Here is a 15,507-nt window from a genome sequence, read left to right on the forward strand (position 1 = left end):
TGTTGTGGTGATGGAAATGCAGCAGCCAATTGGTTTACAGCAATCTCCCTCTCAGGTCAATGACATACCAGATATTCTGGGCGCGATCCAACGGAAAACGTTCAGAGTCCATTCTCGGGCGGGTTGAGCTGGGATATTTCTCGGCGCTGCAGGTGCCGGGAAAGACCCTGCTATTCAACAGCACTTCGCCATTTGTTTTTTGGCATCAGCGAGGAATGCCCTGGCGAAGCCGCACCTACGTCATCTCCTGCACTGACGGGACTACTCACGGAACGGGCAGCCATTTTTAAAGGCAGCCCCGATCTTTCAACCCTCCTCAGTGACCCCACTGCGGCCTCTGGACACACCCCGGCACCGCGCCCAACTTACGTCTTTTGGGATCCTCAAGCCCCACCTCTTAACATCAAGGTATCCTGGGCCCGACCCCTGGCAGGGACAACCTGGCACATGGGCCCTTGGCACTGCCAGCCTGGCAACATGACTGTGCCCCTGCCAGCTTGGCAGTGCAGAGGTGCCCAGGTGCTAATGGGAGTGCCAGGGTACCATCCTGCACAATGCCTGACCACCCGGGGGTCTCTAATGACCTGTGATGCCCCCCTCGGGTGCTGTTACGCCTGGTCCACGTTTGTGCTGAATGGCATCCTGGCGAGATCTCCCAGGTGTGGCTATTAGGTCCCAGACGCCGGGAGAATCTGGTGCAAACATACTGCAATGAGCCGAGTGGCTCATTAGAAAATGCATATCTGGATCTCGCCCAGCGAGGACACGATCCAGGCCTATATTGACAAAGCCACAAAACCTTCATACCTTGCAAACTCCCAAGAACAATTAGGGCCACTTGCAAATATCTACTTCCACACCAGATGAACCCAATAACCTTTTAAAAAATTGAAATGCTACAAAATTTGTTGCTTACGTTTAGTTAACGACAGGAGGAATTTTAGCCCCCTCGCCTTTGTGAATGTCTATTGAGTGTGGAGGGACCAATAGGGGGTTAGATGACAAAGCATGGCAGGAAGCTCATGTGAAGCACATGGCATGGACCTGATAGGCTGGAAAGCCTATTTGTGTACTATTAATACTTAGTAACAGACAATCACTTTTGCATAAGTTACAACAAGGATTTGCATTTAATGTTAAACATTGACCAAGTGGCTTGCTTCAAGGAGCCATGTTTTCCAAGTCAGAGCCGCTGCCCTTCAGTTTAAAACAGAAACGGCCAGATCACAGGGGCCTAATTAAGATGTTTCAAAGACAAAAAAAAATGGTATTAATGTACAGACTTTAGCATAGTAGAATGACACAAGGATGCTTCTCGAGAGCTTAATCCAACAAAATTGCACGGCAAACCACACACGGCGCTGTTAAGGCAGGTGGCGGAAAGGTTGATACAAAGAGATAGAGGTTTCAAACCGAGCTTCAACGGAGGAGAAAAAGGTGGAGGGACAGAGATGTTTCGGAAAGGAATTCCGGAGCTCAAGGCTGAGGCTTAACAGCCGTTCACAGTGAAGCAAAGGTAATCGTGAATGTGCCAGAGACCCGAAGTGGAGGAGCACAGAGATCTCAAAGAGTTGTATGACCTCTGAGGGAGGTGACAGGGAAGTGGAGTGGCAAAGCCATGGAGGAATTTGCAAACAAGGATGTGAATTTTGTTGTCAGACCAGGAATCAGAGGTCAGCGAGTGCAGGGTGATGAAAGGACCAGACTTGGTGAGAGCAAGGATGCTCTCATCATCCCAGGAAATCAGGGGTTCATGGGAGTTACATTAATCTATTATTAACGATGGACAGTAATCCTGGTTACTGGCAGATATATACACACCAGACCCTGGCCAACGTGTGCACAAGAGGTGTACCAATCCTGAAACTGAACAAGAGTTCCTGGGCAAAGGCAATTCACCCTGAAGAGCCATCATTGTGTGAGATGGATGCAGGATCGGGTAAGAAATGAAGAAAGATTTCTCATGAAGAAGGGAGACCAGAGGTCAGTGGAACAATCTCGCCAGTGGTCACACTGGACGCTCAACATTTGTATATTAGTTATGGAAAGCATCAAAATGCATGGAAGAATTTCACACTAGCACGCTACTCCATTCACTGGGTGGGGTTTTGCCTCCCAGTAATTTTTAATTTCCGCCTTATATTTTCAGGACAAATTTTGGGACGTGGGGAATAATTGGCAGAGGGAGTTAAGATACAGATCTGCCGTGACCTCAAAGAATGGTGAAACTGGTCGAAGAGGTACACCTATTCCAATGAACAGAATTATTAACAGCCGGGGAGGACACACCCAACAGTTCCACTGAATCAGGCACTGAGGCCAAAAGACTCAACTTTAATTTGCATTTGTCCCACTCAAAGCCAAGAGAGCAATGTACCCCTGCCAGATATATGTACTGTGCTCAAACTGTACAATAGATTCATAAAACATCAATGCAAACTTTTCAGCCACTCATCTAACACCAACCCACCTTCCGTCACATCATTTGCATAATTGCAGCTGCAATTTATTCTGATTGGTGAGGATGGAGAGCTTTCTTTATTGTTACCCTTCTTTCCAAACTCCATACTTTACATCTCATTTTTATTCATTGCCCTCAGGTTGTTTTGGAGTTGGCTTGCTTTGTACCCAATCAACTATGGGTATTGTCCTCCACTCTCATGTGAATTCATACACTAATCGTCCAAGTATGTTGTGGTGACGTGACTCTCTGCTGCACTAATACACCTGTGCCCCAGATCCTGCACCAACAGATCATAGAATCATGGAATTTACAGTGCAGAAGGAGGTCATTCAGCCATTTGAGTCTGCACCCGCCCCTGGAAAGAGCACCCTTTTTGTTTTTTAATTTAGAGTGCCCAATTCATTTTTTCCAATTAAGGAACAATTTAGCGTGGTCAACCCAGCCAGTACATCTTTGGGTTGTGGGGGCGAAACTCACGCAAACACAGGGAGAAATTGCTAGCCACTGTGCCACCGTGCTGCCCCAAAAGCAATCTACTTAAGCCCACACCTCCACCCTATCCCCATAACCCGGCAACCCCACCTAACCTTTTTGGACATGAAGGGCAATCTAACATGGCCAATCCGCCTAACCTGCACATCTTTGGACTATTGCAACAAATGAAATGTAGAGTGCAACTCTCAGGCCAGACGCCATTTTGTTCTTCCTTCACCTCCCCATCCCACCAATATGATGGATGTTGGATTTACTGCCCCCATTCTGACATTTAACATCACTCTGTTAAAAATCACAATGCACAGGGGCAGCATGGTGGCTCAGTGGTTAGCACTGCAGTCTTACGGCGCCGAGGTCCCAGGTTCGATCCTGGCTCTGGGTCACTGTCCGTGTGGAGTTTGCACATTCTCCCCGTGTCTGCGTGGATTTCACCCCCCACAACCCAAAGATGTGCAGGGTAGGTGGATTGGCCACGCTAAATTGCCCCTTAATCGGAAAAAAATGAATTGGGTATTCTAAATTTATATTTAAAAAACAATCACAATGCATTATACAGCTCCCTGAAACTCCTGAATAAACATTAATCCGAGATAGTTTTACATTGAGTAATCTGTACCCGACTAAATAAAGGTGTCAAAGGGTATGGGGCGGGGGCGGGCACTGTATGACTGACCCTCTCCTTTCTTTTCTTTCCTTTCCGCAGTGGAGTCTCCCTCCATCTGCTCCTAAAACTAACTCAGAGCCTTCCCTCACACACTGTCCCGAGCAGAGAACAGCTCGCCCCGTAGAGAGGTAAGTGAACTGCTCATAGGCAATCTTCTGAAGCCAAATGGTGGAAAGAGCAGGAAAACACTGCAGGAGTACACTGTGGGGCAGAGGAGGAAAGTAAGGACTTTAAAACCAGCATTTAAAACCATAAGGTCAGCACGGTAGCACAGTGGTTAGCACAATTGCTTCACAGCTCCAGGGTCCCAGGTCCGATTCCAGGTTTCGGTCATTGACTGTGCAGAGTCTGCACGTACTCCCCGTGTCTGCGTGGGTTTCCTCCGGGTGCTCCGGTTTCCTCCCACAGTCAAAAGATGTGCAGGCTAGGTGGATTGGCCATGATAAATTGCCCTTAGTGTTGGGTGGGTTTACTGGCTTATGGGGATAGGGTGGAGATGTGGGCCTGGGTAGGGTGCTCTTTCCAAGAGCTGGTGCAGACTTGATGGGCCAAATGGCCTCCTTCCGTACTGTACATTCTATGATTACAAGCACAACACTTTATACAAATTCACTTACGGGATGTGGGTGTCGCTGGCTGGTTATTGCCTGTCCCTAGTTGCCCTTCAGAAGGTGATGGTGAGCTGCCTTCTTCAACCACTGCAGTCCCCGAGGTGTAGGTACACCCACAGTGCTGTTAGGGAGTGATTGAATACAACTGTGCGGCCTGCTAGGCCATTTCACAGGACGTGTCAGAGCCAGGCACATTTCGGTGGCTCTGGAGTCACGTGTAGCCAAGACCAGGGAAGGTCAGCATGTTTCCTAACCTAAAAGACATTTGTGAACCAGTTGGGTTTGTAAGACGATCGACCATGGTTCCATGGTCATCATTAGATTTTCAATTCCAGAGGTTTTATTGAGTTTAGTTCCACAATCCGCCATGCTGGTTTTTTGAGCTCAGGTCCCTAAGAGCATTACTCTGGGTCTCTGGAATATAGCCCAGGAACAATACCACTACGGCACCACCTCCCTTGCTGCGCATGATGCATTCCTGATCTTTGCCCTCCGGAAATTGGCCACAAACCATAACCTGGAATTTCTGACTTGGAATCGAGAAATTCGCGATGTAGAATTCTCACCTGTGGTTTGGAGCAAACGATGACTGCTCTTGTTTCTCACAAAACAGTTCCTTTGGCACTTATCTCTACAGAACTGAATCTTCCTGCACGCCACAGTTTCAGTGGTCACCAGGCAGAGGGAGGCTCGTCAAACATTTCTCACTTCAGTGATGTGACAAAGACCTTTGCTTTGCTCATACTGATGAATGCAAAGCAGACATCCTCGTTATGCTCGGTTCAAATGATTCTCCATCACAGAACCTGCCACAACAGGGACAGTGGCCTTTGCTGTGTTACCTCAATAAGACTCTTCTCAATTTTGAACGTTGAGATCATGGGTGATTTCAATGTATGGTCAATGGGCCACTGTAAACTTCAGAGAGATCATAAATAGCACTCTCGTTCCGATATGACTCGAGGAAGCGTACAAGTGCAGAGGCGCAAGACAGAACCCAGATCAATTCCAACAAGCCACGATTTGGCTCGACTTGCTCCAGACTCTAGCCATGACTCAGTGGGTCCCCCGCCTCCAAGTCAAAAGGTTCTGGGTTCAAGCCCCATGCTATCACTGAGGGAGTGCTGCACTATCAGAGGTGCTGCCTTTCATTGGTTAATGAGGCTCTATTTACTGCTGGTTAAATGCAAAAGATCCCATGGTGGTACTTTGAAGAGCAGGCCCTACCCAATATTTATCCCTCAATGGACGGGACAGTGGTTAGCACTGTTGCTTCGCAGCTCCAGGGACCCAGGTTCCATTCCCGGCTTGGGTCATTGTCTGTGCGGAGTCTGCACGTTCGCCCCGTGTCTGCGTGGGTTTCCTCCGGGTGCTCCGGTTTCCTCCGACAGTCCAAAGATATGCGGGTTAGGTGGACTGGCAATGCTAAATTACCCCTTAGTGTACAAAAAAGTTAGATGGGGCTACGGGGATAGGGTGGAGGTGTGGGCTTAAGTAGCATGCTCTTTACAAGAGCCGGTGCAGACTCGATGGGCTGAATGGCCTCCTTCAGCACTGTAAATTCTATGATTCTATGAATCGATATCATAAAAGTAGGTTATCTGCTTGTGATCACATTGATGTGTGTGGCAGCTTGCTGTGCGCAACTTGGCTGCCATGCTTCCTACATTACAACAGCGACTACACTTCAAAAAGTACTTCATTGCCATCCCTAACTGCCCTTAAAAAAGTGGCGTTGGGCTTTCTTCTTTAACCACTCCATTCCGTGTGACGAAGGTAGTTGTGCAGTGCTTTAGTTAGCAAACCTTTCGACCTAATTTTTGATCTGGCTCAGGAACAGTATTGAATGTCCATGACAGAATTCGGTGTAACTTGGTCAGAAATTTGGAGGCGATAGTGATACCGCGTACCTGTGCCATTGTCTTTCCAGGTGGTGGAGGTTGCGGGTCTGGGAGGTGACACCAAACTGTGATCAAACAGGTCACAATGTTGAAGATAGATAAACGTATATTGGTTTGAAAGAAAGGGTCACATTTGTCCTGAACACAATCCAGAATCTCAACACAGCGCAAATTTGCAAAGCTGAACCTGTGAAACATTAGGCTTAGCAGATTGAAGATCGAATATCGCAGTGGCGCAGTGGGCTAGCCCTGCTGCCTCACCGCGCCGAAGTCATAGGTTCAATCCCGGCTCTGGGTCACTGTGTGGAGTTTGCACATTCTCCCCGTGTTTGCGTGGGTTTCGCCCCCACAACTTGAAGATGTGCAGGATAGTTGGATTGGTCACACGAAACTGCCCCTTAATTGGAAAAAATGAATTGGGTACTCTAAATTTATATTTTGAAAGAAGAATATCATGACCCTGCAAGGAGCCTGGAGTCTTATCAGATGCTTCATTCATGCCTCACCATCGGAATGACTGCACACTGCTACAGTCCAAAGATGTGCAAGTTAGGTGGATTGGTTATGCTAAATTGCCCCTTACTGTCCAAAAGGTTAGGTTGGGTCACAGGGATATGGTTGGGGCTTGGGCCTATGTAGGATGCTCTTTCAGAGGGTCAGTGTAGACTCGATAGGCTGAATGGCCTCCTTCTGCACTGTAGGGATTCTACAATAACAGTTTACGATGAAGTTGCTGTGAAAAGCCCCTCGTCGCCACATTCCGGCACCTGTTCGGGGAGGCTGGTACGGAATTGAACCGTGCTGCTGGGCTGCCTTGGTCTGCTTTAAAAGCCAGGGCTAAATAGCTGGCTTTGAAAGCAGAGCAAGGCAGGACAGCAACACGGTTCAATTCTCGTACCAGCCTCCCGAACAGGTGCCGGAATGTGGCAACCAGGGACTTTCACAGTAACTTCATTTGAAGCCTACTTGTGACCATAAGCGATTTTCATTTCATTTCATAAAATGAGAACCGTGCGGAAAAGGAGACAAACATTTTTGAGTCAAAAGCAAAGATAAATAAGGTTCAATACTACATACAGTGTGTAAATGTACATGTGCAAACATTACTGAATAATTGGACAATGTTAATTTAGCAGCAAAATATACTTGGGCTGTGGGAACACCATTCAAGCAAAAAGAATAATTTAGGAAATACATATTGGAGCAAAACATAGTAAAATCTGTGGTCATTCTCAGAAGCATGGGAGTTTAGAGGGTAAATGGAGGCCATTTGGACCATTACAAATGTGCCGTTTATTTTCACGAGCAATCCAGGTATCGACCCCAATCCGGAGTCTCTCTTCAAACCCCCCCCGCCACCAAATACTTACCCAATCAAAGATGTCTCAGCGACTCCTGGTAACATAACATTATTCCTGCGCTTAGTAACTGAGCAAATGTTTGCTTTCTTTATCGTGCCGCATAACACAATCACTGCAACCAACTTCAGGGCAAGAATGATGGATCACACTTAATTTAAGGAGAATGGCGAATTTGTCCAGTTTGTTTTGATTCTGGGACCCGACCAAAAGAGCCCGAGAAGCGAGGTCACTGCCTCATAAGGTGAATAACCGGCTGCCATAGGGCAACCAAAGGAAGGAAATAAGCACAAATCTGACTCAGGTGAACAAAGTGTGTGGGAGTGGGAGGGGGTGGGGGGGAAATTAAATTTGAGCTGAAGGCAGGGGTTTATTCAAGGCCATTCAAGCTCGGCTCAGAGCTTCAAGTGGCACAAAAACTGTGTCCCCGTGTCATTTCCTCTCGATGACAGATTGAAAACCAGCAAAAACAAACAGAAACTACCTTTCGGGCAAATGAAGATGTCCCTTGTGCAAAGAGTCAGTAGCTAAATGTCTCAAGGCAATTGTAGACAAAGTGACAAATTCAATGACGGCAGGGAAGGAGGGCGATGGGAAATGCGTTTGTTTGATCGTTGTGTCATCTTAGAGGAACAATTATTTTTTATGTGTAAAAAAACAAAGGAAAATGCCATTCTTTCAACACTAATGCAAGCCGCTAAAGCTGGCCTGGAATGCATGCAGACACAAATTGGGGTTAAAGAAAAGTTAATCACTTTTCCACAATGCACCCCTTTTCCCCCCCTCCCAAGGTTGAAGAGTTAAAATCGGGCCTATTGTAGCCACGCTCTCCTGGCAGAAGGTGATAGATATCAGGGGCTAGGATCCAAGGGTTGGGACGGATGGTGTCAACTTGTCTCAACCACAAGGCCAAACCAATCTACAGGTCCTCAACTTCCAGCTCAGAACAAAGCAGGAGTCAGAAAAAGTCCGCTCCTTACCAGGAGGTGCCTGTAATTTTGAAATGCTGTTTTGCTGCCAATCTGCTTCTGGGAATTCACTCGGTCACAATAAAAAGCAGAATGACGGCTCCCACCACAGTCAGTGTCAAAAATGGTGCCTTATGCACCCCCCTGAGAAACAAAACTCTCGGTGATGGGGTGGGAGTGGTTATTTTCTCCCCTCTGTGAAAGGGGACTAACTGGATCATTCTGCCTGGTTAGTAACGGTGATCAGATTCACTCTCATTTGTTAAAAAAAATAAAAGCTTTTGTGATTTGCTTCCACCTGGATCACGCAAAGCAGTGATAGAAATATTGGGTCGTACACTCATCTCTGTACACAACAACTGGAGTTCCTTGTGTCACCGACACCATGCCAGACAAAATTAAAACACCCCTGGAGAAACACTCAATAACTGAAAGGCAATCAGCTTGGCTGATAAGAGGCTCTCTAGGATATCATGTAAATAATGTATACAAACTCAAAACTTATTCCACAATGATTCCATCACACACACACACACAAAAGGAATCAATGCTACAGTGTTTTCTGGATTCTTTGCACGCAATGCTTTTACCTCCAGTTATCTCTCGACTTCTAACTTGTTGAACACTCTCCTTCCTCCTCAGAAGGTTCCTCCACTACTGGGTCCTCACGTCCCAGCAGAGGCCCAACTGCAAACTGGCCAGTCAGTCAGAGGCAGTACCACAAGGACACCACGTGCCAGTCAGGAGCTGTCCTGTGTGTGTGTGTGTTTTTTTTTTAAATATAAATTAATTTCAGCTCATTTCTGCTGTGACAGGTAGATCCCACGGGAATCAAAAGATGCAACTCACTCTTTTCAGTCCCAATGGAATACTCTCATCAAGCAAACTCCACAAAGGTGAGTGTTGGAGAGGCCGCTGTGGGGACTCAGGGCGTTTACAATAACAGCATTTCTACCTTCAGAATATGGGGGGAGTTTTTTTTCCGGGCTACATTGCAACAAAAAATAAAATGCAAGTTTTGACTCCAAATGATAAGCACTGGGTCGCCACGCTGAGTAAATGGCTTTTAGCTGCTGTACAAATTCTGATTCATTGTTCGATCACAAACCCTGGATTTTTCAATGTAGAATGTTTGTTCTTTGTTTCAGTTGCCCAGAATTTAGAACATTGCTTTGCAGCAAATATGTCTGGAACAATGTAAAGAGTTTGTTTTTAAATTTAGAGTACCCAATCGTTTTTTTTTCCAATTAAGGGGCAATTTAGGGTGGCCAATCCACCTAGCCTGCACATCTTTTTGTGTGGTGGGGGCGAAACTCACACACACACATGGCGAGAATGTGCAAACTCCACACAGACAGTGACCCAGATGGAACCTGGGACCTCGGCGCCCTGAGGCAGCAGTGCTAACCACTGCCCCGCCATGCTGCCCTTCAATGTAAAAAGAGTTCAATAAAACAAGACACCCCCCCCCCCCCGATTAGTTAAGTTACAAGGTATTATTAATAATTACAGTAGGTTCAATTGCACCTATAACGCATTTGATCACAATTCACAGGATAGTCCCTCTAACCTGCTGGTAGCAAAAAAAAAAACCTGCTCAAACTGTTACCCTCTCCCGGGTAAGATTTCAATGCAAAAGCCCCCCCCCCCCCCCCAACTCCTACTGTGAATCCGGGGAGGCTGAAGTTCGAAATCAAACCCAAATCTGCTGGTCAATCCTGCCCCCAGCACCCAGCCCAGACACAGTTAGCTGACCCAGAGGTTCAGGGACACTGCAGTTACACTCTGAGCGGCGGCAAGATCACTTTGAGGTTCTCCCTCACTTATTGCGTGATGCATTCAACTGGTCCCATCTGCGTTTGTAGCTGGACCGGTGCGGGACACGGTATTTACATGGCCAGATTTGTTTTAACTCAAAGACCCAAGGCTACAGCAGCAGCCGAGGTAGCCCTGTGCTCAACCTGAAAGCCATGTGGTGTAAATAAATGTCAGGAGCTCTGCTGATACATAGTAAACAGGATGTCACCATATACAATGTATAGTACAGTAACCGTGCCAGACAGCAACACGTCCTTCACTGCCTCACTAGACTGGATAGTATTTGTCAATATTAATCTACTTGTCACTTATTGCAGTTAACTCTCTGGGAATAATTGAGAGACCCAGTCCACCAGTGTTATTACCGTATGTCCCATTGATGTTCTGTCGCCCTGACATATACACATTACATTTCCTCCCCCCCCCCCCCCAAACAGTGACTTGTCCTCATCAGGGTGACAGTTCGGCCCACTCCCCCCCCCCCCCCCCCCCAGCCTATCCCCTCAACTCCAGCCAATCCGAGCCTCTTTGGACACTAAGGGACAGTTTAGCGTGGCCAATCCATGCCAGAGCTGCTGAGTTGCTATTTATTCCACCCCTACGAGGCCCATTTCCCCTCATCTGCCCAGCAACCCCTCCTGCACCACACACCCAGTGCCGGCTCCAAACCTTTGATGGGACCCACTGCGGGCACTCACTCTTATCAAAACCCGTCCTTAACCTTTTCAAGGCTGCATTTGCACCAGACACAAATGGAAACCACTCGCTGAGGCAATTCTGCCCGGTAAAGGGGAGGTTGTGTCCCACACTGGGAACTGGAACTGTTAAAAAAAATACAGTCCTCCCCCCACGGAGAAGGGGGGAAACAGTTAAAAATGAAACAAATTTCGCTGAGTAAATTAAGGCAATCATCTGAAGATGTCTTGGCCAAACCAATGTAAAACCAGAGCCCAAAATCCATACATCACACATCACAGCCCCCCTGGTCTCCACAGTAGAGTTTGGGGTTTTACAACAGGGCACCAAGATTTCCCCAGTTTGGGAACTAATTTTAATTCAGTAACATTTTGATTAAATGATCCAAAAGCTGCCACACCTGACAAGATGTCTCACTCCTGGAGACCAGTAACCAGGACTCGGTGACACAAGCCGGATGATTCTCAGGTCACCGCCACGAAGGACCACAGTTTTGAGAGTTTGTGTGACCCCCATTCCTATTGTCCTCAGCTTTAAAGCGAGATTACTCCGTGACCTTTCCCACCCTCCCCCCGATCTCTCAACACCTACTGATTTCCACAAGAGCTATCTCCAAACAACTGAAATCACAAAAAAAGTTTCAAGTAACCACAGGCGGTGCTTTAAACAAGACCCCCCCCCCCCCCTTACAACAAACCGTGCAGCGCCCATCCATTCCAAAACACCTTCACAGCGCGTATTGTGTGACAATCATTTTAACTTTTTTTTTTAAAACCACAGGACATTTCTCAGCCACTGCCGGCAAAATAATTGTCAGGACAGTGAATTGGACTAACGAAGAAAATAAAACTTTGGTGGAGTTGCGGAAACTTCTGGGGCTTTTTAAAAAGTCTTTTCACAGTAACTGTATTGCAGCGTTAATGTAAGCCTATTTGTGACACTAACAAAGATTATCATCCTCTTTTTTCACATTTAGAGTATCCAATTTTCCCCCTCCAATTAAGGGGCAATTTAGCGTGGCCAATTCGCCTACCCTGCACATCTTTTTTGGGCTGTGGGGGGTCCGATTCACGTCTTTTCGTTCGCAATGGCTTCGAAGTTTCAGAGCCTCGACCCAACATGAAGACACCCACATCCCCAAAACAGTGCAGCAAACACTGGATGGACCCTGTACAGAGGCTGCCTGAACATTTTATTCACTCTATGGCCCTTTTAGATTGGTGAATAAAGCCTTCCTCACAGAACGCTAGTCTTTCTCAGGAGTTTACCAGCCCATTTTCCCCTCCCATTTGCTGTGCCCGCACATGTAGATTGTGGTCCTCTTTTTTAAGTGTCCTTTCAATCCCGTTTCCTTTTGTGTGAAGAATGCCCCGGTTGTGCACCCTGTTGGAAGCAAGTCAGACCCATTTGTCCAGTGGAAGTTTAGGCGGATTAACAATTCTGTGTTTTGTGTGTGTGTGTGTGTGTTTGAACTCGATAAGGGATCCTGTGTAAACAGCAAACAATAATTCTGAGAATGATATCCAGAAACGGAAAATGAAGAGAACTCTTGTCTTTTTTTAAAATACCACATTTGCATCGTGTCTAAGGTGAGTCAAGGGATCATTTGAACTGCTCTCAGTACAAATGTCTTCTTTTACGAAGAAGAGGTGTTGCATTTTTGAAAGAGCATGATGAATTTTACACGTAGCAACGAAGATGGTGGGGGGAAAAAAACACATTTCAAAGTACATACTCCAATATTTGACAACTGTAATCCAATATTGACTTCCATTGTACTCCGGTCCTGAACAGGTCAACTCACACCTTTGAAAAGCATTCACAAATGTTGCGTTTACATTCAAACCGTCTATTCATTTTCAAATCACCCCGAAACTGATTGCAAAGTACAATCTGCTTCAAACTAATTGGTGGTTCCCCTTTCTCAGTATTTTTGGATTTTTTTTAGGGGGAGCTTTTTTCACATGTGCGTGGGGGGGGGGGGGGGAGATTGGGGTTCAAAAGAGTACGAAAAATCCGATTCAACACATTGGGACAAGAAATCCACTCACTCTCACGACACAAATATCTGCCTGAAAGACACACAGATCAACATTCCTGTCTGAGCAAGTCTTATTTCTTCTAAAAAAAAGCAGGGGTCGAGGTGACAGAAGTATTTCGCGCTCCAGTGTGACTATCGAGCCCGCAGCTCTTCCTGGAATTCCTGGTCAGTCCGAGGAGATTCCAGCAGTGCTCCCACTGAGTGGTGAACAAACCCTGTCTCTCTGTGTGGGCCTTCCACTGGACGCCACAAATTGCCCCCACGTCAGTCTTGTTCCACAAGGCCTTTTCTGTGGCTAGAATTCCCCTTCCTTTCTGGCCATCCAGTTCAGGAGATTAAAAGACACAGGGGCAAAGCTACAGGGCAGAATTCTGTCGGTCAGTGCTAATATCAAGGGCTTACTTCAATCAGGGTTGAAGTGTCGCTTGGCACAACATAGCGGTCAAGAAGTACAATACTGGCCATTGTAATGCTGTAGAGCAAATGGTAAAGTATAGGCAGAGAGAGTAAATTCACTCCACAGCTATGGATCTAACCCCAACATAATCTACTGTACATGTGCAGGATTAAGCAGAGAGACCAGGGTTTGAGATGAGAGGCTACTTTACAAGTTGGAGAGCAATTTCGATCAGAAAAGCTGGCCCCGTCTCTCAGAAGAGGCAGACAAATTTGAACTGCTTAACTTTTTCTAAAAATACCTTTTAATAAAATAGGCCATTCGCTCGCAAGCTGGGCATTCTCAAGAATTTAAGGCGTCGCCAATTTAGATCACCAGATTCTGATCACCAGATCAGGATGAAAATTAATTGACTGCAGTAAGTACAATTTGAAGTTGGACAAAATAAAACAGCAGGGAAGAGAAAATAATCCAACTCAACCAGCATTTATCCCCCCCCCCCCCCCCCCCCAACTCCTGCCCCCATTCTGTCACTATCATTGATCAGGAGTCACCTGGTTATTTTATTCATCACAAGTTTAATACAGTGAAGACACTACTTGTTCTGTATGTGGACAACACACACTCACTGCACTGAAAGCATAATTACCCCCTCCCCAAAAACAGAGGTTGGAATGTGCTGCAGAACAGACTCACTCTGTGGTCTATCAATAGACGAACAGGAATTAACACACTAACAATCGCTCCATTTATAAAGAGAGCGAGAAAGAAAGTTTTATTAGCGGGGGTATATAAATAATAAATTGGTTCCTGCAGTTAATGTTGGCGCCAAATGTCTTGACAACTTTCTTGTGTGTTTTTTCTCTCCCTCCCTCTCTCTTTCAGCTGCCTTAAGTGTTTATTTTCCTTTTTTCTTAAAAAAAACAATTTCACATTGTTGAGGTCTCCAGTTATCATTAGATCCGTGCAGTGAATGTGCGCGTTTACACACACACACACAAACAACAAACACACAAAAACTGGTCTGAAGTTTCCAGGGTGCTAAATCGCGAAGTCAAATCTTTCAAGGCTTGACCAGCACCTCCCTAAAAGTCAGGACAGAGCGGCAAGAAAAACCGGGAGCAAAATAAAACACAGTTTCATTTCGTGTGTGTGGAGAGATAAAAGGGAGGTAATGAAAAGTGCAGATGTTGACAAATGAGACCAGTAAGTGTGTGGCAGAGAACTTTGATACAAGGGACTGGGCAGTGAAAGTGAAAATGAAATAGCCAGGGTTGCAGGGTCCAACACTGGGAGACCGCAGTAACACACACACACACACACACACACTGGGGGGGGGGGGGGGGGATTTAGTGGTATTGAGTAGCCCCCCAGCAGAGAGGTGCCCCCATCCCAAACATGCTTGAGTCCCCCCCCCCCCCCAAGCTCTCCTCCCCAGCCCCACTCACAGCGGACACTGCTCGCCCCGCTCCTCTTGTCCTTTTGTTCCTCTTTCACTCTGGACTGGACTGGCCGCTTCTGGGTTGGGCTCAGGGCTACTTGTAGTTGAACCGTGACAATCGCTCTCCCTGTGTTCTTGGCGGGGGTGGGGGGGGCAGAGACAGCCCGGGGGGGTGTGGGGGGGATCACTGTTGTGGGGGGTGAGCCGGGGGAGAGCTTCAAATCAGAGCTCCCCAACGCGGAGCGCCTCCTGCGATCCCGGCTGCCTTTTCCATTGTAACCAGCGGCGGAACCCGCTCGCCGGCACTTAAAGGGGCAGGTCGGCAGCCCTTTGGCCGACACCTCGCTCATTAAAGGCGCTGCATTGCCATTGTCATTCGGGGAAGAAGCAAACAAACAAAAAAATGCATTGCGGGAAAGGGAAACGCACTGGAGATATTTCTCTTCCTCCAATTAATTCCTTGTTTGAAGTTTCTGTGATTTAAAAAAAATGTCTTTGTTGTAAACAATTATTTACAACGTGGAAAGTATGAGAATTAAGAGTTCAGCTACTTTTACTGTGAATTCTTCATTTAAATCTGGACTAAGGTTTAAATTGAACTTTGTGCAATATAGGTGCTGGGGACCAGGAATTCGTGTCTAACTCTGGCTAAG

At 46.7% G+C, this 15,507-nt stretch overlaps 1 protein-coding gene across 2 annotated transcripts in view; it reads right to left on the minus strand.

The window, feature by feature from the left end:
- LOC119978085 (transcription factor SOX-13-like) overlaps positions 1–15,120 on the minus strand; it is a 181,839-nt gene extending 166,719 nt beyond the window's left edge. For both annotated transcript variants that reach the window (XM_038819474.1, XM_038819468.1), the window contains exon 1: positions 14,862–15,120. The gene's annotated coding sequence lies outside the window, so the exon portion shown is untranslated. The remainder of the gene's footprint in view (positions 1–14,861) is intronic.
- Between the last annotated feature and the right edge of the window lie 387 nt (positions 15,121–15,507).

Source organism: Scyliorhinus canicula, chromosome 15, assembly GCF_902713615.1.
Source record: "Scyliorhinus canicula chromosome 15, sScyCan1.1, whole genome shotgun sequence".
Lineage (NCBI taxonomy): Eukaryota > Metazoa > Chordata > Chondrichthyes > Carcharhiniformes > Scyliorhinidae > Scyliorhinus > Scyliorhinus canicula.